Raw genomic sequence first — 26,580 nt, forward strand, 5'->3', positions numbered from 1 at the left:
TCTTAAAAGTGCTCTCTTGAATCTGATTGCATCTTGGTTATTTTATTGAAACATGGGCGTTCAAAGAAGGGATACTATCTCGTACCTCCAAGTTTGTAGTTCAGTTAGAGCTCATTTCAATTCGAGCTCATTTTAATTTGAGCTCCTTTTAGTTAGAGTTCCTTTCAGATTGAGCTCCTTTCAATTCGAGCCCCTTTCAAAATAGAATGTCGATCAAAAAATAGAACTTTAGTCAGAATACAAGTTGGGTCAAAGTACAGATCAGGATTTCTATGATTATCAGGCCAATATTGATCTTGGGCTAGTAGCAAGTTTGTCGAGGAGACCCATTCATCAAATCATAATCGGGACTGACGAAGATCGAACCCACAGCTTTTGCCTTGACAGGGCGGTGCTCTGACTGATTGAACTACAATGTAGAACGCATATTCTTATTATTTTTACTCACGATGACCGACGAAACTCAACAATTTCAAAGTATAAAACTTCAAAAGATGACAACACGTTTAGAATGATGAATCAGGATTTTATAAGGCTAGATCTATTTGATGTTGTCAATTTTAGAAGATGGCAGCACAAAGTCTGACGCATCATATTCTTTCAATTTAATGTGTTAAGCCCTTTTTCATACTGTTTTTTGCTTTATGTATTCATATTCATATTAATTCACAAAGAACACTCATCAAATCTCTTATTTGAGGCTCCATTCCCTGATTATATTCTTAAAGAGAGACATAAACCAGAGTCATAAAGAAAGATTTCCCTAAATAGATAGATCTTAAAGCTTACCATGGCTTTTGTGGGAATATCCACCTAGAGACCAAGATCTGCCCCAATAGTAGGTAATCTTGTACCACTCTTGAAATTCATGATTATGTCCATGAATCCAAGGCTACATGATTAAAAAAACATGCTTAAAATCCTAAAATCAAAGTTCTCCTCAATCATGCTGATAAGCCATTTTCTTACTACAATGCGCTCAAAATTCTAGAGCATTCAAGAGCTATATACCTTGAAATTCCATGATTTGCATTAGATATCAATCCTTCTATTTTTTGAAAAATTTCAATAAGAAAAACCTAAAAGAATTGACAAATCGGCTCAAAACTAGTGGTCCCCAATTTGACCCCATCTGTTCGGTTTTTAATGCACTATTCCTCATTGCAATAATTTATTTTGCTCATTCGAGGATTGATCTAGTCCTGGCTAGCACATTGTCAAATTATTCCCATATTAGGAATCTTTGTCTCCTTTAGAATGCAGCCTTCGACAAATCTCTCCATCTAGAAAATTCAGGTGCGAATTCAATCAAAATCCAAGCTTATGGTTTTCAATGTGAAAGGATGGAACTTAGGAAAAGAAAAAGAATGGGTCTCTTCTTTTGGAAAAGAGGCCATGCTTAATTGGTTAGCACTTGATGATTTGCAGTGCTATGTCTCAGGGATATAATTTTTATTCGGTGAATCAGTGATGACGGAAAGGGTCCCTACCCTTTTGCCCCACTAATTCACCCTTAAAAAAAAAAAAAAATCTATCTCTTCAAATTGAACCCCTCTCCTCTCTTTTCTTGTGAAGATAAATATTTCCTTTGTTTCTTCGTATAATCTTATATCTCTTTGACATCTATTATCCTTCATGAGATCTTCTAATATCTATCTTACTCATTTTTCCTCCTTAGAATCCCAAATTTATTCCTTTGGAGGCTTCATGAGGGGAATGAGATAAAGTGAGGTCAAATCATGGACTACAAAAAGCACATGAGACAGCCGTAAATGTGGCCCACTATATATTTGCTTGATTTTTGAGAAAAAAAAAACATGAGACCAAATTCCGACAAAGGGATTGGTGCCTCAGGGCACACAAATCATACTCTGATATATCTTTGAGGGCCCATACTAAGCCATTTTAAAAGGTAACCTTTCTTGCCCTCTCTCAACATGCTTTTATGTGGTCCAAAATCCCCACCTGACGGACCATACAACCTCTACATCTTTCTTCCCGTGCGTACATGTAGAGCTGAGAATTTACCCTGTTGGATCTGGAACCGGATCTTATTTAGATCCAGATATGGATTCAGTATTTGGATCAGGACATATTTGGATCTAAAATTTAGATCTTAATAGTAGTTCGGATTGGATCCGAGTACATGCAGATGTGATTCGGATCTAACCCAATTATTAAAATATTATATATATATATATATATGAAAAGCTCACAATGAGACCATTTACCTTTGATACAAGGTGGTCACAATTAATTTTGACCATCAGATGTGAAATTAGATGGTTGTATTTATTCCATTGACCACACACAAATTTCAAAATAAATTTTTTTGAACTTTGTGATACTCCCAAGCTATCATATTTCACATCAGATGGCTATAAATAATTGCGACCCCCTTGTATCAAAGGTAAATACTCTTATTGTAAACAGTCCCATACATAATGCCGTATAATATTTTTGGTTATATATTATTTTAGATGATTTTATAAATGTGAAATAATCTGTAAAATAATTTTTTTTGGATCCGATTGAATCCTCATATGGATACCATGTATACTTTTGAATCTGAATCTAGATCCTGGTGGATTCGGACCCGAGCTGACCCATTCTCGGACCTACGTAGATGGCTAGCCCACAACCGGCACACCCCTCTCTTTCTCTAGAAGATAACAATATGAAACTACCTCTCTACCTGGTAGCAAAAGAAAAGTTTAGGTAAGTGCACTTCAAAAATCCATTGGGGAAGATTGAAAAACGATCTCTCGACCTTGATATATAGAAAGAGAAAGATTTAAACCCTTAAAATAATGCATTTTATAACATTTTATCTGAAACATCTTTTTATGAGATTTTCAAATGTTTATAAATCTGTTTAATCTCTAGTATTTTTAGAACTTTAAATTTTTATAGTTAGGAAATTAAATAGATTTTTAAGTCATATTAAGATTTTTGAAACCAAAACTGCATCTTATGGCAGAGTTTCGAACACTCAAACAGACTTGGTATTAGCACATTTTGGTCAATTCCATCAAACTCTACAATATATTTATCAAAAATTTCCAAAAACCATAAAATTTGATTTTAATTTTTTTTTGAATTTTTTTGATCTTTTTTATAAGCACGGGATGACCAACGAGTCAGTCAAACCAGTCTAAATCAACCAATATACAATTGGAATCCGATAGGTGGCATGTTCGGCTGCTCGAGCCGATAACCTTGGTTTTAAGAGAGGAATAGGCATCTCATGCTTATAAAAAAAATTCAAAAATCAAATTTTAGTTAATTGAGAAGGGTGCAGTTTGTATGAGGCTGAGGCTCTAAACAATCAAAGTAAAGCGCACCTTCAAATAGTGTCAAGGAATGTGGTTTCAATACGGGAAATCTTTGTGATAGTCGTAATATATATTTTCATTTCTAATTATAAAATTTAAAGCATAAAAAATAGTGAAGATCGAACATATCTATGAAATCTTGAAAATCTTGAAAATTGATGGTCGAAAAATGCATTACAAGATGCACTATTTCCAAAACTTGAAATCCAGTTTTTTCTTATGTTCATTTGAGGTCGAGATGTTCAATTTGAGGATTTTTGAGCATCAAAATAACCTCTTCTAATGATTTTGAGGTGCATTGTTTAGAGCTTCGCATTTATGTAAACTTTTTCCTTAGATAGAATTGTCCAATATGTGTGAACACGGAGATTCTGTTCCTGTTTGAGTGCCACAATCATTAGATGGTAAATAGTTTTGTTAAAAAAAAGCAAGAAAAAGAAGAAGAATAATAATAAAATTTAAAATTTGCCTAATAGAAAACAAGAAAAATAAAATTTAGGCACTTCTTAACAAAAACAAATTAACATAACATTTACAAAAATTTTAGAGATTTCTCAAAATTATCGAGGAAAGCTCTAAACTGAGACAAAGGATAACATAAATACAAATACTACTAAAAAAATATTCAGACCTCTACTTAGAGACTAAAACAAAAAAGGCAAAAAAAAAAAAAAAAAATACAAAACTTTTATGAATATTTCTCAAACTTTTCATAAATACACTAAACTGAGACAAATATTTCAAATAGATATGAAAATCATTCAAAAACTATATAAAATAATACCTAATACAGCCTAGAACAAAATAAAATTTATCCAACATTTGCAAAAAGAATTCTAATCTTCTAGAATTTTCATAAAAGTTTTAAACCAAGAAAGAAATAAAATAATAAAAATATTATTAAAAATTATCTACCCTACCTAGGTCAATCTCGAGCACAAAAATAATAATCTGAAATTCAGATTTTAGAAAATTTTCAGGAAATCCCAAACTCAAGGAAAAATCCAGATAAATTCAAATATTGTTAAAAGTTTATCTAAACCCTACATAAGACAAAAATGATAAATATTAACATAATAATCTTATTAAAATATTTTATCTTTCTAAATAATTTTGAGAAAACCCTAAACTGAGAAAATTAAAATAAATACAAATATTATTCAAAAATAAAAACCCTGGTTTACATCAATCTTAATACAATCTAGATAATAATTCCTAATAAAATTGTCAATTGAACCTCAAAAAATGTGCCAAATTAGAGATCTGAGCTTAGATGATGATAAACCTGAAATTTTGGGCCTTTCTCTCTTCAAATTTTTATTTTCTCCAATAAAGTAAAATAGGCCATTGATAAGGAGCTTAATCACCAACAATTTAAATACATTTCAAGGTTTTTTAGTTGAGATTTGAAGGAGAAATTGATGGATCGGTATTTTAGGGCCCATAAAACAACTATTTTTGTGAAAAATAAGAAGATAATAATAAATTGAGCTTCTCAGCTTGTTTCTTGATCAATCTCATATCGTAATTTTGGGATTGTAATCCACTCATCCTATCTATTTTGAAAAAGAAATTAAAATCCTACCTTATTACTCATTTACCTGAAGCAATTCTGATGTCAAAAGTGAATATATGTTCCAATGAAGAGATCAACGTATTTAGAAACTCAATATTTTTCAAATGATCAGATCTAGGTGTTTAGGAACTGAAAAATCAATTTCATGTTTTCTTCTTTGAAATCATTTGTTTGATTCAAGAATATTAACCGATTTTCATTCAAATAAATCCTCCAAAGTGGGTTTTTTCTTGAGGGAGCAAGTGTTCAATTTGCTTCCATGAGAGAATGGCAGACACCAAAAAGTAAATCACAAACCAAAAGATGAAGACAACCTAGGGTGGCTTTGCTACCATGCTGCACAAGGTTTGAAAATTTGGCGATTTGGATTGAAATTTGCTCAATTTAGATCGAGAATCGACAATCTAGGGTGGCTTTGCAACCATGCTACACAAGGTTTGAAAATTTGGTGATTTGGATCGAAATTGCTCAATTTAGATCGAGAATCGTTGATGGCGCGATTTGGATCTCTCAATATATTGAGATCCAGACAACTCTCTTAGAAAACGACTCTATATTGAGATCCACATGACTCTCTTAGAAAACTGACTCTTTTAGAGGACTCTTTGAGATCTCGACGACTCTTTGAGATCTAGACGACTCTCTTTGACAACGACTCTAGAGGACTCTCTATATTGAGATCCAGACAACTCTCTCTGAAAACGACTCTTTTAGAAAACGACTCCTTGAGGTCGACTCTCTTAGAAAACTACTCTAGGAACCGGGTCTGGCAATTTGGATCCCTCCCTCAATATATTGAAATCGACTCTTTTAAGATAAAACCGAACACGTCACATGTTCACGAGTCCAACATTGTTTGAAAATGGTACTTGTTTTTATTTTTCAACATATGAGGAGTGCTCATATCCTTAGTGATGCCTCATCTTTGTGCATTTCCAACTCATACATGCAAGCCATTGTTATAGGTATGAGAGTGACATTTGTTTTATCAAGGCGTTCCATGTCTTAAATTTTCAATGTGGGACAAGTCCTACTTCTTCTCACTACAATGACATTGATATCTTGATTCTCACCATACTGTGTACTAGACTAAATAGTGCCCATGCGGTTTGTGTATTAAGTCAGTTTATGTTGAACCCAAAAATGTGTTTATTAGGAGGCAACAAAATCGGTGCTTCATTTATAGGCACAACTAATTATACAAGCACATTTTGCAAGGGCTTGAATTCAATGCAAAGTTTTGTCAATGTAAATTTTATTGGTTGTCTTGATAGAGGTGGATCAATTACTACATCTATTTCTCAATTTGCAAATGTACCGTCACATTGGATGTCAAGGCTCCAAGACATTATAGCACTAACAATAATAGAGGCGTGAAAAGGAGTAGTATAGTTCCAACGATTGATTAGTGAAATAGGTATTACATGTAAAGCCCATATAACTATTATGTGACAAGATAGGTGCCATTCACTTAATTAATAATCTAGTTCATCACAAGATGTCGAGATACATATTGGCTCAATATTATTATATTAAGTAAGTTGTTGAAGATAGGAGAACTCAATTGGCTAAGATCAAGATTGTATCCTGGCATACATGCTTACAAAGCTGGTACCAATAGAGAAGTTAGAAATCGAGTCTAAGTTCTCTTGGTTTCGAGAAAGGGAAAGAGTGAAGCTTTGAAAAGTTCAAGGTGTGATTTGGTATCAAGTGGATGTTTGGCAAGGTAATGATATGATGTAAAAATAGATTTTTTGAATTCTTCCATCTTGCCTTCATTATGTAATTTTCACATATGCTTTGCCTTTATATGTCTCCACCTCAAACCATGTATCCATTGAATTTTACCTTTCATCCTTTTCTCCACCAATAACATCAAAACTGACGCCTGCATATACTATGCGCTCTGATACTAATTATAGGGTCCTTGAGCTGGCTAAATGGAACTAAGAACCTCAAATATTGGGATCCACCCAAGATTGTGCACATAGCTAGATGAAAAATAAGTGAATGCAACGACAAAAAAAGTGCGAGGAATAAAAGAATAATAAAAGGTAAACCACAACGATACACATTTTATATGGTTTATGAGGCTATGTCCATGCCATCGACTAATAAAAATCTATTATCTTAATCAAGATTACAATTTTGGGTTACAAGAGATGTATCTTTACAAGCAACAAAAATATTCTTGTCGATCATCCCTTCTAAATTTGTTCTTGCAATCAAATAACGTGGCTGACTATCATATATTTTCCTACCTCTACATTGCTACCAAAAGGAAAATATTTAGAGCAACTGAGATATTTTTTCTCTCTAGAAAATTCAATCAACCTAATATCCCATGCGAATACTGACTCTCTATAGGAGGTCATATCTCACTTGACCCATCTCTCTCTTGAAGATCCATGCCCATGACTTTAAAGGGGTGATCCTAAAAGTATGAGTATTATGGCTTTTTTGGCTCATTTATATTAAGACCCCTAGGGTTTCATTCTTGGTCCCCAAAAAAATTCCCTTTTTTCTTTTATCATAATACCCCCAATCTTTTGAGAAAAGCATAGGTGTAGTGATTTGATCATCACCAAACCTACTAGTCACCACTTTGACATTAAAATTATCATAATTGCCTTGCTAACCTCTATTGGATTATTTTTTATTTCCTCCCTCTTGCTTTTATTGCGAAATTTTCACATGTATTGTACCTCTATGTTTCTCCACCTCAAATCATATATCCATTTAGCTTCGCCTTTCATCTTTTTCTCCATTGGTAACAAAAAAAACCTTAGATCCATACATATTGTGTTCTTTGATATTAATTGTAGGGTCCTAGAGAATCGTCGCTTGCAGAATTAGGAACCTCAAATCCCAAAATCCCACCCAGGATTGTGTATGTAGTTGTCAAGGTGAGAAACAAGTAAATATGAGAACCAAAAAGGTGCAAGAAATAAAGTAAAATAAATGATATACTATAATCCCACTTGATTATATAGTTTATCCTAGTTGGACTATGTCCATGGCCTCAGCAAGTAGAGATCCATTATCTTATTGAACTAATAATTTTGAGTTATAAGAGCTATACCTCTCTCTAAACATAATCCACCCTTATTGATCTTCCCTTCTAAATTTGCTCTCCCGACCCAAAAATATTGACAATCAATCTCCTCTTTTTTTGCCATTAAATGAAAAAGTTAACCTCGAGAGTAAATAAGAGAGCCTTTCTCTAGAAGTGAAAATTCACCCCAAACTAAAACCCTATCGAAATAGCACCTCTCTAGGAGTCCATGTCTTACATTAGAGATCCATCTCTTTCTTGGGGATCCCTTTCGACGACACTAAAGGAGTGACCATAAAAGGATATTATTGCTTCCTTGACCCATATATACATATAAAGATGAATAGGGTTACATTCTTGCTCCCTAAAAACCCTCAATCTTTTAAGGAAAATATAAGTGTAGTAATTTGGCATTTTAAAGTAGTTTTCAATGACCAATACTCTAATTTAATAGGAATCACAATGAGACCCTTTTTCAACTTCTACATTTCAAAAAAATAAAATAATAATAATAATAATAACAAAAAATAAATTCCAGGGTTAAAAGCAGATGATAAACTTGCTCTATTGGACACCACCTTGACTATTGCTGAAGAACTTTTATCAATGGCAACATCAAGTATCGTAGTAAAGAAAATGCAAGCAATGCACAAGTGTGTGTTGAAAGAAGGACTCGTGTGATCTAGTCGGAGTATATAATATATTTTTTTTCAATTTTTTTTATTTTTTTCACGGCCTATATCACTTACAAGTAGTCTTTTTACATTATAATAACTTCAAATAATGTATAAAAAAAGAATACAATAAGATCTCAAGAACTTGAAGCCATTCAAAAACCTTTCTTTCAATAACAAAGAAAAGACACAACATAGGCTTGGGAATACCAGACATAAGAAATAAATACGCAAGAAACAAAAGAGGATGTCGGATATTACCTCAACCAAGCTTCTTGCACCCCACACCGAGTCACTACCTTCCGATAGCGCGGGATCTAATGGTCAACCTTCAATCTCAATTAGGAAATCAAGTTTTGGACAAGCCACACCAATGAAACATGAACCCCTTTAATTACAAATTTAATAGCTAAGTGAACCCCTTTGATAACCTACTTTGAGAGAGATGCTTCTCTTTCTACCACACCCTGCATTCTTAACCCCAATGTGAGATGAGAGATGATGGGAGACAAAAGAGCAATCATGAGAGAGAGAGAGTGGGGTGTGCCCCCCTTAGGGTTTTTTTTAAGGAGAGAGAATTTCCAAGATGAGAGAAGTTTCCGTTTAGGTGAGGCATGCCCCTTAATTTTGATAAGAGAGAGATAGAGAGAGAGAGAGAGAGAGAGAGAGAGAGAGAATTCCTCTACTAGGGGCGTGCCCCTCTTATTGTATATGGGAGAGAGAAGAGAGATTTTAAGTATAAGAGATATGGTACAGAGATTAGGTAGGGTACTCCTCTTTTATAGTGTTTGAAGTTTTTCTTGGCTTACCACTCATGTGAGAATGAATATGCACCATTGATTTTTAGTGATCTGTTGGATGAGAAATATGAGTTATCTATTCCATAGATGGGCCATCAACATTTTATGGAAGGTGCTAGAATCATTATCATCCATTTCTTAAATTATTTTCCCATCAATTAATTCAAATGAAAAATTAATATATGATAATATTATTCTTTCTTTTTTTATACATAAGCCTTCTCATACATACTAAAATATCAATCAAAATTTCCTCAAGGTTTAAGCTTTTTTAAAACAATACAAACTTATCTCTCAAGCTTTAAAGCTTCATTACAAAAAATAGAAAGTGTCTTAGGTGGGGCATGCCACCCATTGTGGCACATAATTGGCCCCACCAAATTTGCTATGGTGGGCCCAAAAATCCTATTGGGTCTCCCATGCAATTATATTATAAATTATTTAAAAAACATAAAATTATTATTTAAATATTTAAGTACTTATAAAATAAATATCTTTGTTTTTATAAATCTAAATTTGATAAGTAAAATATCCAGAGATTCACAAAAAATCAAATAAAAATTCTAAAAATCACTTATTATTAAAATAAATAAAATTAAATATTTTAATGGGAAAATGATCCATATGGTCTAGGAATGAATATCCATTGGGGCACTTTATGTCCAACTGCGAACTACGAACCACACATGCTTTCTCAAACCGACCCAGCGTTGCCCATGACCCACAGTCTATGCAGGGGATCATTAGTAGGTCACCAAAGTCTAAACAATAGATAAAGGTTGCAATCCCAATATATGGATTTCAGGTTCCCCCTAGAGACAAAACCAACGTCATTATGACCTGATGCAATTCATAGCTCGATGATGCATATGGGGTATCTCTCGCACATGCACAAGCTTCACCATGAAAGGTAGTATGCTTTCTTGAAAACGATTATCGATATGCATGCCGTGTGATGATACAAATGATGAGGCTTTGGCCCCATTTCTGAAGACCTCCATCACACACAAGGGTCACACAGTCCCTCGGCTCACTCTTTCGAGCATACTCCAACCTCATCAAGGGATAACCTATCTAACCCTCATCAGCATGTTTCTCTATGCATAGGTAATATGTGTTTTCCCCAACCAGACTAACCTAACATGTTAAACACAGTCTAATATCATCGAACATTGTTTGCTTGGTATAGTCCATACGGGGGACCATAGTTTATGTGGCCTTTAAAGGCCTTATGAGTGTGTATTGAAACACTTTTATTATAGTGAAACATAAACTCAGTGGGAGTGTGATCCTTCGAGGACCATACTAAGCAAATGATGTTTGTTTATGCCGGACTGTGCTTATCGATCTAGGCCAGTCGGTTGAAAAACCCAAAGTACCTGGGCATAAAGAATTAAACCGATGAGGGTTTTGGGTTCGCCCTTGATAAGGTCGAAGCTTATGCATAGATGAATGAGCCGAGGGACTGTGTGGCCCTTGTGTGTAATGGTAGGCCTACTGAGACGGGGGCCAAAACATCATCCATGTTCCATCACACGGCATGCATATTGATAGATCGTTCGAGAAAGCTAGATATCCACCTTTGGGTAAAGCGTATGCATGTGCGAGAGATACCCCTATTCACTATAGAGTTGTGATCGCATCAGATCATGGTGACTTTGACTCGTCTCTATAGGAGGACCTGTAATCCACAGACTGGGATTGCGATCCCTTGATTCATCGACCTGACTTTAGTGACATGCTAATGAGCCCCTGCTTGGATTATGGGTCATAAGAAACACTGGATCGGTTCGATAAAGCTAGTGTGACATGTAGTCCACAGTTGAATGTGGAGTACCCCATTATTACAGATTGAATTCTTAAAACTATATGGATCATTTTCCCATTATATTAATTTAATTGTATTCATTTTATTATTGAAATATTTTTAGTTTTATTATTTGAACTTTTATGAGTCTCTCAATATTTTATTTATGTTTTTTGGACTTATAAAAATATAGTTATTGAATTTACAATATTGTAAAAATTCATATATTAAATTGTTTAATTTTAAAATTGTTTATAAATTCTATGGAGGGCCCAAAGTGCACGTGGGCCCACCATGTGGCATGTGGGTGGGGGCCCACATGTGCCACAAAGGGGTGGCACGCCCCACCCCTTGGATTTTCTTGTTGCTTTGTGTTCAAGTTTATTAAATATTGTAACTTTGATTTGTGGTATGTGGTCAAATCTTGGAAGAGAAATATTGCCTTTATCTTATTTAGTAGTATTTATTTGCCTGATAATTATTGATATTTCTGTATAGAATATGTGACATGGATCATGCAATTTTATAGAATGCATGATATTTATTTTATTTAAATATATTGATGGGAAAATGGTTTAAGGAAAGGGGGATAATGGTTCAAGCCTATAGAATGGATTGCTCAGATCTCCCATCCCATAAGTCACCTTGATCAACGGTCTAGATTCAATCTCATGAAAGAGGCAAACTATGGAAAAACCCTAAGAAGCCATAAACTTAAATATCCACTATAATTAAAGGTGCTCTCCCCCAATCTCTACACACACAACCACTCTCACTCTTCTCTCTCTCTCACCTCTCTCTCTTAGAAGGACACACCCCACTCTCTCTCCTCCATATTTCTCTCTCTAACTTCTTCTCTCTAAAACCCTAGGTAGTACTCTCTCTCCTCTCTAGACCTAAGAAGAAACTAAGGGTTGAAAAAATTAGAAGGAAGCCTAAGTTAGTTTTGGGGGTTAAGGTTTAGTAGAGATTTTAAGCGTAGTTATATAGTTTGGCCAAAATCAACTATTTCGGTTCGAAATTGAAGCTAGACCACAGATCCCGCGCCATTGGATGTGGTGACTCTGTGTGGAGTGTAAAAAGCTCGGTTGAGGTAACTTCTAGCATCTTTTCTTTTATTTGTTTGTTCTTTTATTTTATATTCTCAAGCATAGTATTAGGTTGTATAAATGACATCAAGTAGTTGGGATATTGTGTTATTTATTTTTGGAATTTATATTGTTTGTAATAAGATCATCTATGAGTGATCTTGTTGCCAAAATTATAAGGGGTGATTATTTCTTATAAAAAAAATAAAAATAAATAAATAAATAAAAATTGTATATACCCGGCAAAATATCACATAGGTCTTTCTTTCATTGGTATCAGAGCTAGTTTTACTTGATTGTCATTAGGAGTCTTTTCTTATTTTTGCTTGAGAATAGAAATATATGGTTGCTCATACCTTCATCTCAGAGATCCTGAAAACCAAAAGGTTAGATGGGACCAATTTTGTCTCATGAAAAAGAAAAATCAAATTTGTGCTTTATGAGGAAAACTTGCATGAGGTACTCTTTGAGGACCGACCTCGTCGTCCAATTGACGACTCATCTCAAGCATTAAAGATGAGTATGCCAATTGGAAGAGAAAGAATCTGATATGCAAACACATTCTTTTATTTGTCATGACTGATTCATATGCTTCTAAGTATGAGTCAATCAATACTGCAAGTAAAATTTATGATAAACTTGAGAGACAGTATGTTGAACCCTCTCTTATAAAGCAAACCATGTCTATGAGACAATATAATGAATTAAAGATGACAGAATGTACTAAGTTTACAGATTATGTGCATGTGTTTCGTGCATTAGTTAGAGACTTAGAAGATACATGCATGAAACCTAATGAACCTATGCAAGTAGTTCATCTTATGAATTCACTTCCTAATTCATGGGAGACTTTCATATCTTCCATCTCAGCCAGAAGGAAAACACTAAAACTGGAGGAGCTCATCACTACGATCAAAACAGAAGAGGAGAGGAGAAATTCAAGGCACCTACTGACAACGACTCTAAGGGAAGCCGTGCATATGGTAAAGTCTCCACCTTTTAAATTTAAGAAGTGAAAGGGAAGAAATAATTTTGGAAAGAAAAGAGATTTCAAAAGGAGAGATTTTTGAAATAAGGGAGCGAAAAGAGAGACTCAAACTTGCTTTATTTGCAAAAAGGTGGGCCACATAGCCAATAGTTGTTGGTTTAACAAATATGGAGGGACCAACAAGGAATTGGCATGTGTGGTTTTTGAGTCTATGCTAGCTGACCCCAAGGGAGCCTCTTGGTGTCTTGACTCGGGTGCTACGGCACATGTCATAAACACCTAAGAAGGTTTTCGTTCTTTCACTCCCATGGAGCCAGGATAGCAGCAAATTTACATGGGAGGAAATCAGAAGACTGATGTTCTTGAAGTTGGAGATTTTGAGCTGAAACTGAAGAGTGAGAACACCTTGATCCTAAAAAAAGCACTTTATGCTCCTGATATGAAGAAGTGCTTGGTTTCGGTTCTTAATATGTCTATGGCTGGATTCACAAGCACTTTCATTAGGAGAGAGCGTAGTGAACGGTGGGCAAGCAAAGCCTTTAGGCTGAGTGCACAGTGAGCGTAGCGAACGGAGTGAGTGAACGCAGTGAACGACTGAAGGACTAGTAGTTTTTCGGGGGGGGGGGGGGGGGGGGGGAGGAAATAACATAAACATAGTCCGGGTAGTCTTTTAATCGTTATTAGAGTTCCTAGAACCAACGATTCTCTCTTTTGAAACAACCCATATCCTCCACACTTAACCAGCATTTGATAAATTATCCAAGCCCGAGCAATCTAAGTTATTGGTGGGAAGTCTAGCATTGTTCTCATGATCTTCCATAAAGAAGTCTTCAAAAAGTTACCCACATAACGAGTGTCTCGATCAGAAGTGATAGTTTTAAGCACCCCATGCAATCTAACTATAGATAGTTTTAAGCACCCCATGCAATCTAACTACTTCTCGAAAGAACAAAGTTGCAACATTAGAGGAATCGATAGTGCACTTACATGGGATGAAGTGGGCCGCCGGAATACTCCGTATGAAACTTGCCAATAATGTGATCATGACTGGACGACTTGTAGATGAGCTATTAATTATTTAAATAAAAGAGAATGTTGCTTATGTCTCGTCCCTTAATGAATTGGATGCTACCATATGGCATATGAGGTTAGGACATATTAATATCAAGTGAATGGAAAGATTAAAAAGGGATGAGATTCTTTAAAATTATAAGGGAGATTTATCGAAAGTGTGTGAGTCTTGTGTGCAAAGAAAAATACTACCAGGGCAAAAAAAGCTACTAATGTATTGGAAATCATTCATAGTGACATATGTGGACCTATGAATGTAGCCACAAAAAGTGAAAAAAGATATTTTATCTCTTTTATAGATGATCACTCGTGATATGGCCATGTGTACCTTATTCATGCAAAATCAGAAGATCTAGAAAAATTCAAAGAATATAAAGCCCAGGTAGAGAATCAAACTAACCTGAAAATTAAAGTCCTTAGAACCGATAGAGGAGGAGAATATTCATCTGACATTTTCAAAGAATTGTGCATTGAAAATGAGATCATCCATCAATACACCATGCATTATACTCCTGAACAAAATGGTGTAGCTGAGAGAAAGAATATGACCTTAGAGGAAATGGTAAGGAGTATGATGAGGCATGCAAATCTCTCATTGGATTTTTGGGGAGAAGCTATTTTAACGGCATGTTACATCCTTAACCGAACTCCTACAAAAGCTGCCCCACTTACTCCTCACGAAATTTTCACAGGTCGTACTCCCTCCCTTGAACACCTGAAAGTTTGGGGTTGCTCAGCCTATGTCCTTATCCCACATAAAAATAGAACCAAATTGCAACCCAAGACTGTCAAATCCATTTTCATTGGTTACCCATATCATGGTAAGGGGTATCAATTCTACAACCTTGAAACATTTACGGTTATTGAAAGTTGCGATGCTCACTTCTTCGAGGAAGAGTTCCTTGAAGTAAAGGTGAGTAGAAAACAAGTCAACTTTTATGAGGAGGCCAAAAACAAGAATGTAGTTCGAGACCCTGAACCTGAAACTTCGAAACCAACGCAACCTGTTCTTGAACTCTTTAAAGAAAGTGAATCTTTATTTAAACCAATATGAAGTAACCGAGTCAGTAGACCACCGCTTTATCTAGAACATTTTGTCTAGCTTGGAGAATATTTTGATAAGGTTGGAGAAGATCCAGATTTAGAACCTAGAACTCATCATGAAGCCTTGACCTGTCCTGAAAAGGAATACTGGGTAGAAGCCATGAAAGATGAGTATGCTTCCATTAACCAAAACCATATATGGGAATTAGTACCTCTACTTCAAAAACGTAAGGTCATTGGTTGCAAGTAGATTTTCAAGAAAAAGTTGAACTTTGAAGGGAAAATAATAAAATACAAAGCTAGGTTGGTTGCAAATAATTTCACCCAGAAAGAAGAGATAGATTATGGGGAAACTTTTTTTCCTGTTGCCAAATTTTCATCCATCCGAATCCTTATAGCTATAGCAGCCCATTTTGACTTTGAGGTTCATCAAATGGATGTTAAAACAATATTTTTAAATGGGGATTTAGAAGAAGAAATTTACATGACCCAACCTGAGGGATTTGAGGAGAAAGGGAAAGAGAACCTAGTATGCAAACTTAATAAAATCCCATTATAGCCTGAAATAAGCATCGTGATAGTGGTATATAAAATTCCAGGAGACCCTTGCTCTTACAGAGTTCTTCACAAATAATGAGGATTATTGCATATATCAAAAGGTCAGTAGGAATGATGCAGTCTTTATATCATTATATGTGGATGATATGCTAATTGTTAGTAGCTCAATTGTCCTAGTAGTAGCGACGAAAACTTTCTTTGCACAACACTTCAATATGAAATATCTTGGAGAAGCTTCATATGTGTTGGGTATCAAGATAATAAAAAACAGGAGAGAGAAAACTATCCAACTTTCCCAGACAACCTACTGTAAGAGGATTTTGGAAAAGTTTGATATGAGTATGTGTAAGCCCATGTCTACCCCAATTGACAAAAAAATGAAGCTTAATAATAAGAAGTGTCCTACCAAAGACATGGATATAAGAGCCATGGAGAGAGTATCATACAGGAGCACAGTTAGGTCCCTTATGTATGCTATGACGAACAAGGCCTGACTTGTCCTTCGTCATGAGTCTGGTGAGCCGCTTCCAAAGTAATCAAAGAGAGGAGCATCACAAAGCTGTAAAAAGAAGTGGGGAACTGAAATTGCAATATAGGGATATTCAGATGCAAGTTATCTCGCGGATCCAGATGATGCGAAGTCTACATCTGGATATGTGTTTAGGCTTGGAGGGGGTATGATTTCTTGAAAGTCAAATAAACAAGATATTGTGGCCTTGTCCACCATGGAATCCGAGTATGTGGCATGCTGTCTAGCAGCCAAGGAGGCCGCGTGGATTATGAAGTTTCTTAATCAACTTAAGTTTCATCCTGTACGTTGTGAGGTAGTGCGAATTTTCTACGACAACACTGCAGCTACTTGTGTCTCTAAGGAGCTTCGGTTTTATAAGAACTCCAAGCATATTAATCTTTATTTTTATTACTTGAGAAATGAGGTGAGATTGAAAGAGATCAAGATCAGCTTGGGCAAGGGAAGGCTTTGCCTGCAGAAAAGGAGGGAAAGAGAGGTGTGGAGGGAGAGATAGGGTAGTGCCAAATAGTTGAGAATTCTGGTTCGAAATCAGAGCTAGTTCCAGGTGCGGCGAAGCCCTTTTTTAAGGAAGGCAAGCCAGTCGCAGTCGTTGGCCAACAATCCCAGTTTCCCATTTTCTATCTGGGTAAATAGTAATAGGTTTGAGTCCTCGCCTATAGGTTTTTTTATGCTTAGCATATCTACTAACCCGACAAAGTTGACGTAGTTCTGTCCATCCATAGCTCTCTGTACCACTACCTATCTACATATTTGATGATTGCAAACCCTCTAAGGGGATTGTACCTGATGTTTTGTAAGACATGAGAGAGATGGGGATGAGAGAAAGTGAGGAAGAGAGAACGTAAGGCATTCATAGGCCAAGTGGGAGATGTTGGGTTTATGTAGCTTTTAAAGGCCTTATGAGTGTGTATTGAAATACTTTTATTATAGTGAAACATAAATTAGTGGTAGTGTGATCCCTCGATGACCGTACTAAGCAAATGATGTTTGCTTATGCCGGACTCTGCTTATCGATCTAGGCCAATCGGTTGGAAAACCCAAGGTACCTAGGCTTTTGGGTTAGCCCTTGATGAGGTTGGAGCTTATGCCTAGATAAGTAAGCCAAGGGGCTGTGTGACCTTTGTGTGTGATGGTAGACTTACTGAGACGGGGGCCAAAACCTTCTATCACACGGCATGCATATCGGTAGATCGTTTGGGAAAGCCAGATATCCACATTTGGGTGAAGCGTATGCATGTACGAGAGATACCCTTATGCACCATAGAGCTGTGGTCGCATCAGGTCATGGTGACCTTGATTCGTCTCTAAGGGATGGCCTATAATCCACAGACTGGGATTGGGACCCCTTGATTCATCGACCTGACTTTGGTGACCTGCTAATGAGCTACTGCTTTGACTATGTGTCATAGGAAATACTGGGTCGGTTCGATAAAGCTAGTGTGGTTTGTAGTCCACAGTTGAAGGTGGAGTACCCCATTATTACAGATTGAATTCCTAAAACCATATGGATCCTTTTCCTATCATATTAATTTAATTGTGTTCATTTTAATATTGAAATATTTTTAGTTTTATTATTTGAATTTTTATGAATCCCTCAATATTTTATTTATGTTTTTTGGACTTACAAAAATACAGTTATTGATTTTACAAGATTGGAAAAATTCATATATTAAATTGTTTAATTTTAAAATTATTTATAAAATTTCATGGGGGGCCCAAAGTGCACATGGGCCCACCATATAGCATGCAGGTGGGGGCCCACATGTGCTACAAACGCGTGGTACGCCGCACCCCTTGGATTCTCTTGTTGCTTTGTGTTCAAGTTTATTAAATTCATTAACTTTGATTGTGGTCAAATCTTAGAAGGGAAATATTGACCTTATCTTATTTGGCAGTATTTATTTGCTTGATAATTATTGACATATCCTTATGGAATATGTAACATGGATCATGCAATTTTATGGAATGCATGATAGTTATTTTATTTAAATATATTGATGGGAAAATGGTTTAAGGAAAGGGGAATAATAGTCCAAGCACCTTCCATAATGTTGATGACTCAGATCTCTTATCCCACAGGTCACTTTGATCAACGGTCTAGATTCAATCTCATGAAAGAGGCAAATTATAGGAAAACCCTAAGAAACCTTAAACCTAAATATCCACTATAAATAGGGGTGCTCTCCCCCAATCTCTACAAACACAACCTCTCTTTCTTCTCTCTCTCACACATCTCTCTCTCCTAGAGGGGAACACCCCACTCTCCTCACTCTCTCTCCTCCATATTTCTCTCTCTAACTTCCTATCTCCAAAACCCTAGGTAGTACTTTCTCTCTCCTCTCTAGACCTAAGAAGAAACTAAGGGTTGAAAAAATTAGAAGGAAGCCTAAGTTAGTTTTGGGGGTTAAGGTTTAGTAGAGATTTTAAGGATAATTACATAGTTTGACCAAAATCAGCTATCGTGGTTCAAGATTGAAGCTAGACCACATATCCCGTGCCATTAGATGTGGTGACTCAATGTGGGGTGTAAAAAGCTCGGTTGAGGTAACCTCTGGCATCTTTTCTTTTATTTGTTTGTTCTTTTATTTTATATTCTTAAGCACGGTATTAGGTTGTATGAATGACATCAAGTAGTTGGGATTTTGTGTTATTTATTTTTAGAATTTTTATTGTTTGTAATAAGACCACTGAGTTTATGTTCCACTGTATAATTCTTTTATGAGCATCTATAAGACTTTAAATGGCCACACACACCCAACATGTGCTTCTTTTGATAATTTCAAGCTTCTTCCTAATAATACTTAAGAATTTAGAGACGGGGGATGCCATCTCAAGCCCTTGCCTGATAAACTTGGAAACCATTATTCTGCGCATTTTGTGTTGAGCTTCATTTGTTCCTGCAATGGAAAACTAAGAGTAGATGCTCAACTATATTTGAGAGGGAAAGTTGACAAAACTTTTTCATCCTTCAAAACCTGTTTCTTTCCCAAAGCCCGTCTCCGTCTCCATTTTCGAATGAGCACTGCATTTCACTCCACGTAGAAAATCTCTCATAGTCTCACCATTGCCCACCAAATTTTTATGAAACTCACTGCTTTTTGGGGGTAATTTCTCATAGAACTTTCTTCCAATTCTTGGGTTTTTAGCCTTAAATTGTAGAGTTTGTTGTTTGATATAATGGCTATGGTGGGAGAGAGGTTTACACTAAGCAAGGAACCAACAACCAGTTGCCCAAGGTGAATTTCAATAGGATGAAATTTTGACCCTCCAAATTTCAGTGCCAAAAGCTTCGCCTGATGGTTTACAATCTCGAAAAAAAAAAAAAAAAGGACAACAACAATGGCTACTAAGCTTCTATTAATGTGGGACTCGGTTTCTATGCGGCAAAGCCCTCAAAAAAACAATAACCATAACAATTCCTAACATATACTTAACTCAACTTCTCCCTTCAAATAGCCTAAACATTGATTAAAAAACAAAAAACCCATAACCTCTTTAATTTAAATAACAAACTAAAAACCATAAATCAATAAATTTATGAAACTCATGCATAAGCAGAGAGAAAAACGAAGCACACCTTGTTGAGAAGTTGAGAGGGGCACATGAAACTATTTTGAGAGGTTGAGAGACAGATTTCTAAACCTAATTAGAATAAAAGTCTTAACTTAGTGTGAGACTCTTACTCGTACTCTCTCTCTCCTTCTCAAAATCGATCCTAAAATATCTCTTGCATGTACTCTCTTGCACATACTCTCTCTCATTTTCAAAATCTCTCCTAAATTTTCTTATTATATCACTCTTTTGCGCATATTCTCTCAAATAAATCCTACTAAAATCTTAATTTTTAAAAATCTTGTCTCTTCCCCTTCCTCTCTCTTGCACGTAGTCTCTCTCTCTTATTCTCAAAATATCTCTTAAAATCTCTCTATTGAATTTGAGTTGGGGATAGGTAGCAATTTTAGAAAGTTTGAACCAAAAAATATGGGAAAAAAAATTGAATTTGAGTTAGGGATAGGTAGCAATTTTAGAAAGTTTGAACCAAAAAATAAGGGAAAAAAAAATGAGGCGTGCATCCATTGAGAGCGGTTATCATGCTTGGATGGGGAATCCTCTTGGATATAAAAACAGACTTATATATATATATATATATATATATATATATATATATATATATATATATATATATATATATATATATATATATATATATATATATATATATATATATATGTCTTGAATTTGAGTTGGGGATAAGTGCTTATTCTCTCTTGCATGTATACTCTTTATCTGCTTCTCAAAATCTCTTTTAAAATCTCTCATTATCTCTCTCTTGTGCATATTCTCTCAAATAAATCTTACTAAAATCTTGATTTTCTAAAATCTTCTCTCTTCTCTCTTCCCCTTCTTCTATACTCTATATCCTTATCAAAATCTCTCCTAAAATATATTTTTCTCTCTACCCTTAGAGCTGGGGAATGTGTCCTACAACCTCTATACAATTGCAGATCTTTTATATTTTTGTGACATGTGTCCACCCTGAACTCTTGTTTAATAATGTCGTATAGATATAGTTATTAATAATAAATACCTTTTTGGCCCGATCCGACCTGATTCAAGTAAAGCCCTCGTTATTTGATGTTTTAAAGTGGAGTAGCACGCACCTTCAAGGAACTTGGATAGGATTTTCCTTTTCGAAAATCAAGGTTAGGAGATTTTCCTATTCGAAAATCAAGGTTAGGAGATTTTCCTATTCGAAAATCAAGGTTAGGATTTTCCTATTCAAGGAACTTGGATAGGATTTGCCTTTTCGAAAATCAAGGTTGGGATTTTCCTATTCAAGGAACTTAAATAGCTTTTCTCTTAGTTTAATCCAAGGGAAGAGAAAAATTAATATAAGGGCATATTTGGTATACGTGAAAATACTTCATATGAAAAAACTTCTTTATGTGTTTAGATGTGAGAGTATTTTTACATCAATTGGTCCCAATACATTTTGTCACATCAATTGGCAGTCAGTTGATGTGAAAGTACCCTTACACCTAATTACATGAGGGAGTTTTTTCACGTAAAAATATTTTTCAATAATGCATACCAAATATACGTAATAATTTTTTAAAAAAAAAAATTCAGAGGAGGAATTCCTTTGAGTTGTGGCCATTTTTTAGGGAGAGAATGTGGTTCAGCAGACCACCGAATATTTTTCGATATGAAATGTGGTCCTCTCAACTAGGGGTGAGAACAGATCTGATTGGGGCCGAATTCGACTAGATCTGTATTTAGATCCAAATATAATACATCAGATTTCGGTAAGATCCGAGTCCAAAATGGATCCTGGATATTTGAATCCGGATCTAGATCCGAATAGTATATATTAGATCCTGATCCGGATCCGGATCCAGATCTAGATCTAGATTACTCCATGTAATGACATTTAATATATAAAAGAAAATTTACTCTAGGTAATGCTATTTAATATGCAATTCAAACCTCTGAATCGATCCAAATTTTAGGTCCATACCCAAATCCGAATAAGATCTAAAACCTTTCTTATCATCCGGATCCGATCAATGCCCACCGCTACACAACCGCAATGCACCCCCCTCTCTCTCTAGTTGGGGCTCTCTATTATTATTATTATTTTATTTATTTATATATATATATATATATATATATATATATATATATTCAATGGCATCTCTCTCTCTCTCATAGCTGTCACCAAATAAGAGCCACCCACTAGTGGAAAAAGTAAAAAAGGAGAATAGGCTTGTATTCCACCCCTTTCACCCTCACTATCCATAAAAAGTTAAAGATGAGGAAATCAACCATTATTCCCCTTTCACCTCATCATGTGGGATAAGACAAATTCCCAAAGGCATCATAATTATGGGCTGCACAATCACGGTTTTCTCTACCACACATGCCCCTGTGAAGCAATGGCAATCATTTTCACCAAACAAACATACCTCCTTTACTTTCTCTCTCATCTTCCAAACCTAGACTTTTTGTAGAGAGAGAAAGAGATAGAGATTGAGAGAGAGACATGGATTGTGTTAAAACTCAAATTCTGCCCAGTTACAGTGGTGTTTAGAGACAGAGAGAGAGAGATGGATTGTGTTAAAACTCAAATTCTGCCCATTTACAGTGGTGTTTAGAGAGAGAGAGAGAAACTGTTAACCCTCATTTCAAGTGGTGGAAGTTGGAGCTCCATTTGAGAGAGAGAGAGTCTGTTATCACTTATTTTCAAGTGTTGGAAGTTGCAGTTCCATCTTGAGAGAGAGAGAGCACATACTAGAGCTGTATAAGTGTTAGGAGAGTTCTAGAGCCATTTCAGGTCCCCATAGGATAAGGTTTGATGTGGGTTAGTCCGAGTGATCATTCAAATCGCCGGAATTCACCACCGTAGGGGCTTTCGACATCGGATTATGGGAATAGGCCACCGGTTTTTGGACCGGGGCCGCCTACTTTGATCACCTGGCGTCACAAAAGAAGTGCTCCTCTTCTTTCATATGCTCTTGCTATGCTCCTTCAAGGGCCCATAGCAACAACAACAACATCATCAACAATAATAATAAGAATGGGGTCATTTGTGAACCCACATCAAATGATCAGAACACTGAGGGAGGTGGTGCTAATGTTGTTGATGGTGAGGTGCAAGAGCAAAAGGCTTGTATGGAGCCCCCTCTCAAGAGTAACTTGAAGAGAGAGAAGGTGGTTATGGGAGGAGAAGCACATGGGAAGAGGAAGGTGAACTGGCCTGATGCTCATGGAAAGGATCTCACCCATGTCCAAGAGTTTGATTCAGGGTATGCTCTCTCCCTCTCTCTCTCTCTTATACTGTTGATCATTAAATTCATCTTGTGATTCTTTAAAGGCTTCTTCTGGTTTTAGTATTGATATATTGTTGTTGTTCTGTGTATTTTTTTAAAAAAAAATTTTTTATTTTTTTTTTATTTTTTTTTTGGGTTTTGTTCTACAGAGTGTGGGAAGATGGAGAATTTGGTGGAGTGAGGAACTCTTGCATTTGTGTGATTCAATGAATTCATCATCACAATGGATGTCAAATGGACAGAGTGAGCTTCATGAGGTTTTTGAGAGAAACCTTCCAAATTCATGTTTCCATTTTATTTTATTTTATTTCTTGACTTATGGAACCATGTTCTTCTCTTGAGAGAACAAGAGGAATTTTGGCCTTCGGTAAACTTTTACCATGAAAATAGAAAGAGAAAAAGGGGGAAAACTTGGAAATTTGTCCTCTGCATGCACACTCTCACTCTCTCAGCATCCAAAACCAGGAGAGACGGGCATCTCTCTTTCTCCCCTACTCCCACAATATACTGTTATTTATCAATTTATCTTTGAGAGAGTTTAAATCAGTTTAGATATTTCAAAAACCATCTTGGAGATGGATTTAGGATAGAAACCAGATAACAAAACTCGCCCGAATCGACTCAGACTCGTTTGACTGACGCGGCTTCCGTTTATAGACTAATCAAGCTTTCATTTACTTACTGAGGTACATGGGAACATGTACAGGTACTCTAGTGAGTACTACAATGACTTGCTCGGGTACTGTTGAAATCTGGCTGATTCACCCTAGTACTATAGAACTCGGGCTGACTCATCGGTTTATATAGTACTCGGACGAGTTGCGCTTTTGGCCCAAGTATTGTTAGTGATATAAAAAAATCAAAAAATAGGGGTCTTGCCCCTTTCTTTTGTCTCTCTCTCCCAAAAAATAGCACATAAATCAGCCCTCCTATCGACAATCTCCCTCTCTCTATCTGAAAGGGGCAGAAATTCCTTCTCCCTGTTATAGGTGGCAATGGGATGGGTTAGTCCGGCCCTAAAAAATTAGGGCATGGGCCACAACATGTGATTCAAGGGCTGGGCTAGAGGCTGGCAACCATGGCTCAAGGGTAGGGCTGGGCCCCGGCCAAGGCTGGGCTGGTTTGGCTTTCCCGGCCTGACCCCCTTTTCTATATATTTTATTTGGCCTGGCCTAGTCCTAAACCCAAGCCAAGTATTTAAACCTTGTTTTAAATGCATCCTAAGTCGCTTTAGATGCATTTTTGTTTTACTTAAATGATTTTACTATTAGGGCTTAAGAGCCCTCTTAGACATGGAAACAGGAATTTGAAAGTTGGACTTCACCAAGATTGTTTACTTAACAGGCTAGAATAAAAAATAGGTGAGAGTACAAACCATAATACGATAAATAAAGCATAAAATATACGGACCACATGAATATAAAGATTAAGTCACACCAAAGAGCTACTACATCCACAGCCATGTCAATCTGAAATCTATTATATTCATGAGAGTTACATCAAATATTTTGAAATACAAAAGATATCTTACTAACCATCTATAATACCCAGTCAAACTACCCTTGAAACTTATTTATACTTGAAAATTTCGTTAGAGATTGGAGTCCCCACCTCGTTTTCAGGCGCAAACTCGTCAAAAAAGGGTTCAATAGAGTATGGGTCTTATTAAATTACGACTCGGATAAGAGACTGGCCATAAGACCGCCCTCTCTCGGATTGCCAGTAGTGCTGGCTTCCAACACCACAAAACTAGCAATTCACAAGAAAGTTCTAAAATCAGGGTACCAAGACGAGGGGAAGGAATTGCAAAAGGGTTTTTATGAAGCCAACACCACAAAACTAGAAATTCACAAGAAAGTTCTAAAATCAGGGTACCAAGACGAGGGGAAGGAATTGCAAAAGGGTTTTTATAAATAGACGAGAATGTAATAAAGTAAAGAAAATGGAAGCGTACCTTAAGCCGATTCAGGATCAGTATACCTGCACGACATTCACTGAGTCCTTCAGGGTCTGTCGAGCGAGGCAATAGAAGGCTAATGAACTTGAGGAGTTTGTGAAATGCAAGGTTTAGGTGTTTAGGCGTGCTAGGTTAAGTTATGAACATACATGTCTAGGGTTAGTGCGGGGTTTGGCAAAGTCTGGTTCTAGTGCGGCAACATTTGGGTATAAAATTCATAATTCGATCCATAAAATGAGGGGGTTCAACCCCCTATTTATAAAATGAGGGGGCTCAACCCCTATATATAAATATTTGTCCACTTTAATCACCTTCCAAAATCTAGGATCAAATTTGAACCGTTCGATGCTAAAAGCCATTGGTGGTCTTGTCAACACTACTATCAATCTTGTTGATATGTCATGACTGCGGGTTGCGTAAGATGCAACCCTTCGGTTTACGATCGATGTGATTGTGGGCAATGACATGTTAGATTTGGCATCACCACTGGCATCTGCTGTTCAAACCCTTCGGTTTACGATCGATGTGATTGTGGGCAATGACATGTTAGATTTGGCATCACCACCGGCATCTGCTGTTCAAAACTGGCCACAACACTAGTATCCCTTTAGTTGACGATATCGATACCATCATTGAAGCAATTAAGGCCATATTGAAGTCTAACAATGGGCGGTGATTCTGGCCAATCAGCGGCAGCTGTCACTGACGCCCTCATTCAACAATGGTGACATTGGCATTGATGAAATGATGTTTATTTTTTTGTTTGATTTGCGCATTCCAATGTCGTACGATTGGCAACATTTTTTAAGCCAATCATGAAACAATGTTACTAGTACATGTGTCAACGATATTGATTCCCTCATTTAAGGTAAATGATGGCTTTTCACATTTAATGTTAGTATGTAATTTGGGTCACCATCCTTTGAATGCTGGTGTCCCCGGAGTTATAACAAAGCTACCACTAGAGTTGGTGCTACTGGTAGTGTCGTGTGATCACAAACTAGTTTTCCTTCCATTTCAAGTGATCTGCTCTAGATTTTCTCTTGTCTTGGGGCCATCCTGAGTTTATTGGGGTCTTCCAGAGTTCCGAGTTCAGGGCACAAGTCTTTGTGGTGGACCAAACAGGTCAGTCTAGGCATTAGGGTATTGGTTTTGGGACTTTGGTTGGTTTTAGGGGTTTTGTTGGCTGTTCCAAGGCGCCTCGGTTTCCCACAATTCTTTTGATTGGGATTGGGGTGCCTACAAAACTACTCCCCTAGCTAACA

At 36.3% G+C, this 26,580-nt stretch overlaps 2 long non-coding RNA genes across 2 annotated transcripts; one reads left to right on the forward strand and one right to left on the reverse strand.

The window, feature by feature from the left end:
* LOC148781224 (uncharacterized) lies at positions 1–25,546 on the reverse strand. Its single transcript, XR_016059982.1, has 2 exons — positions 25,313–25,546; positions 1–409 (listed from the first exon to the last, which is right to left on the reverse strand). It is a non-coding gene; the product is annotated as an uncharacterized LOC148781224 (long non-coding RNA).
* On the forward strand, positions 22,873–23,776 carry LOC110008093 (uncharacterized). Its single transcript, XR_002282595.2, has 2 exons — positions 22,873–23,334; positions 23,508–23,776. It is a non-coding gene; the product is annotated as an uncharacterized LOC110008093 (long non-coding RNA).
* Positions 25,547–26,580: the final 1,034 nt, after the last annotated feature.

The sequence above is a fragment of the Amborella trichopoda genome, chromosome 7, assembly GCF_054954075.1.
Source record: "Amborella trichopoda isolate Santa Cruz 75 chromosome 7, AtrichopodaSantaCruz75HAP2 v2.0, whole genome shotgun sequence".
In the NCBI taxonomy this organism is placed as follows: Eukaryota; Viridiplantae; Streptophyta; class Magnoliopsida; order Amborellales; family Amborellaceae; genus Amborella; species Amborella trichopoda.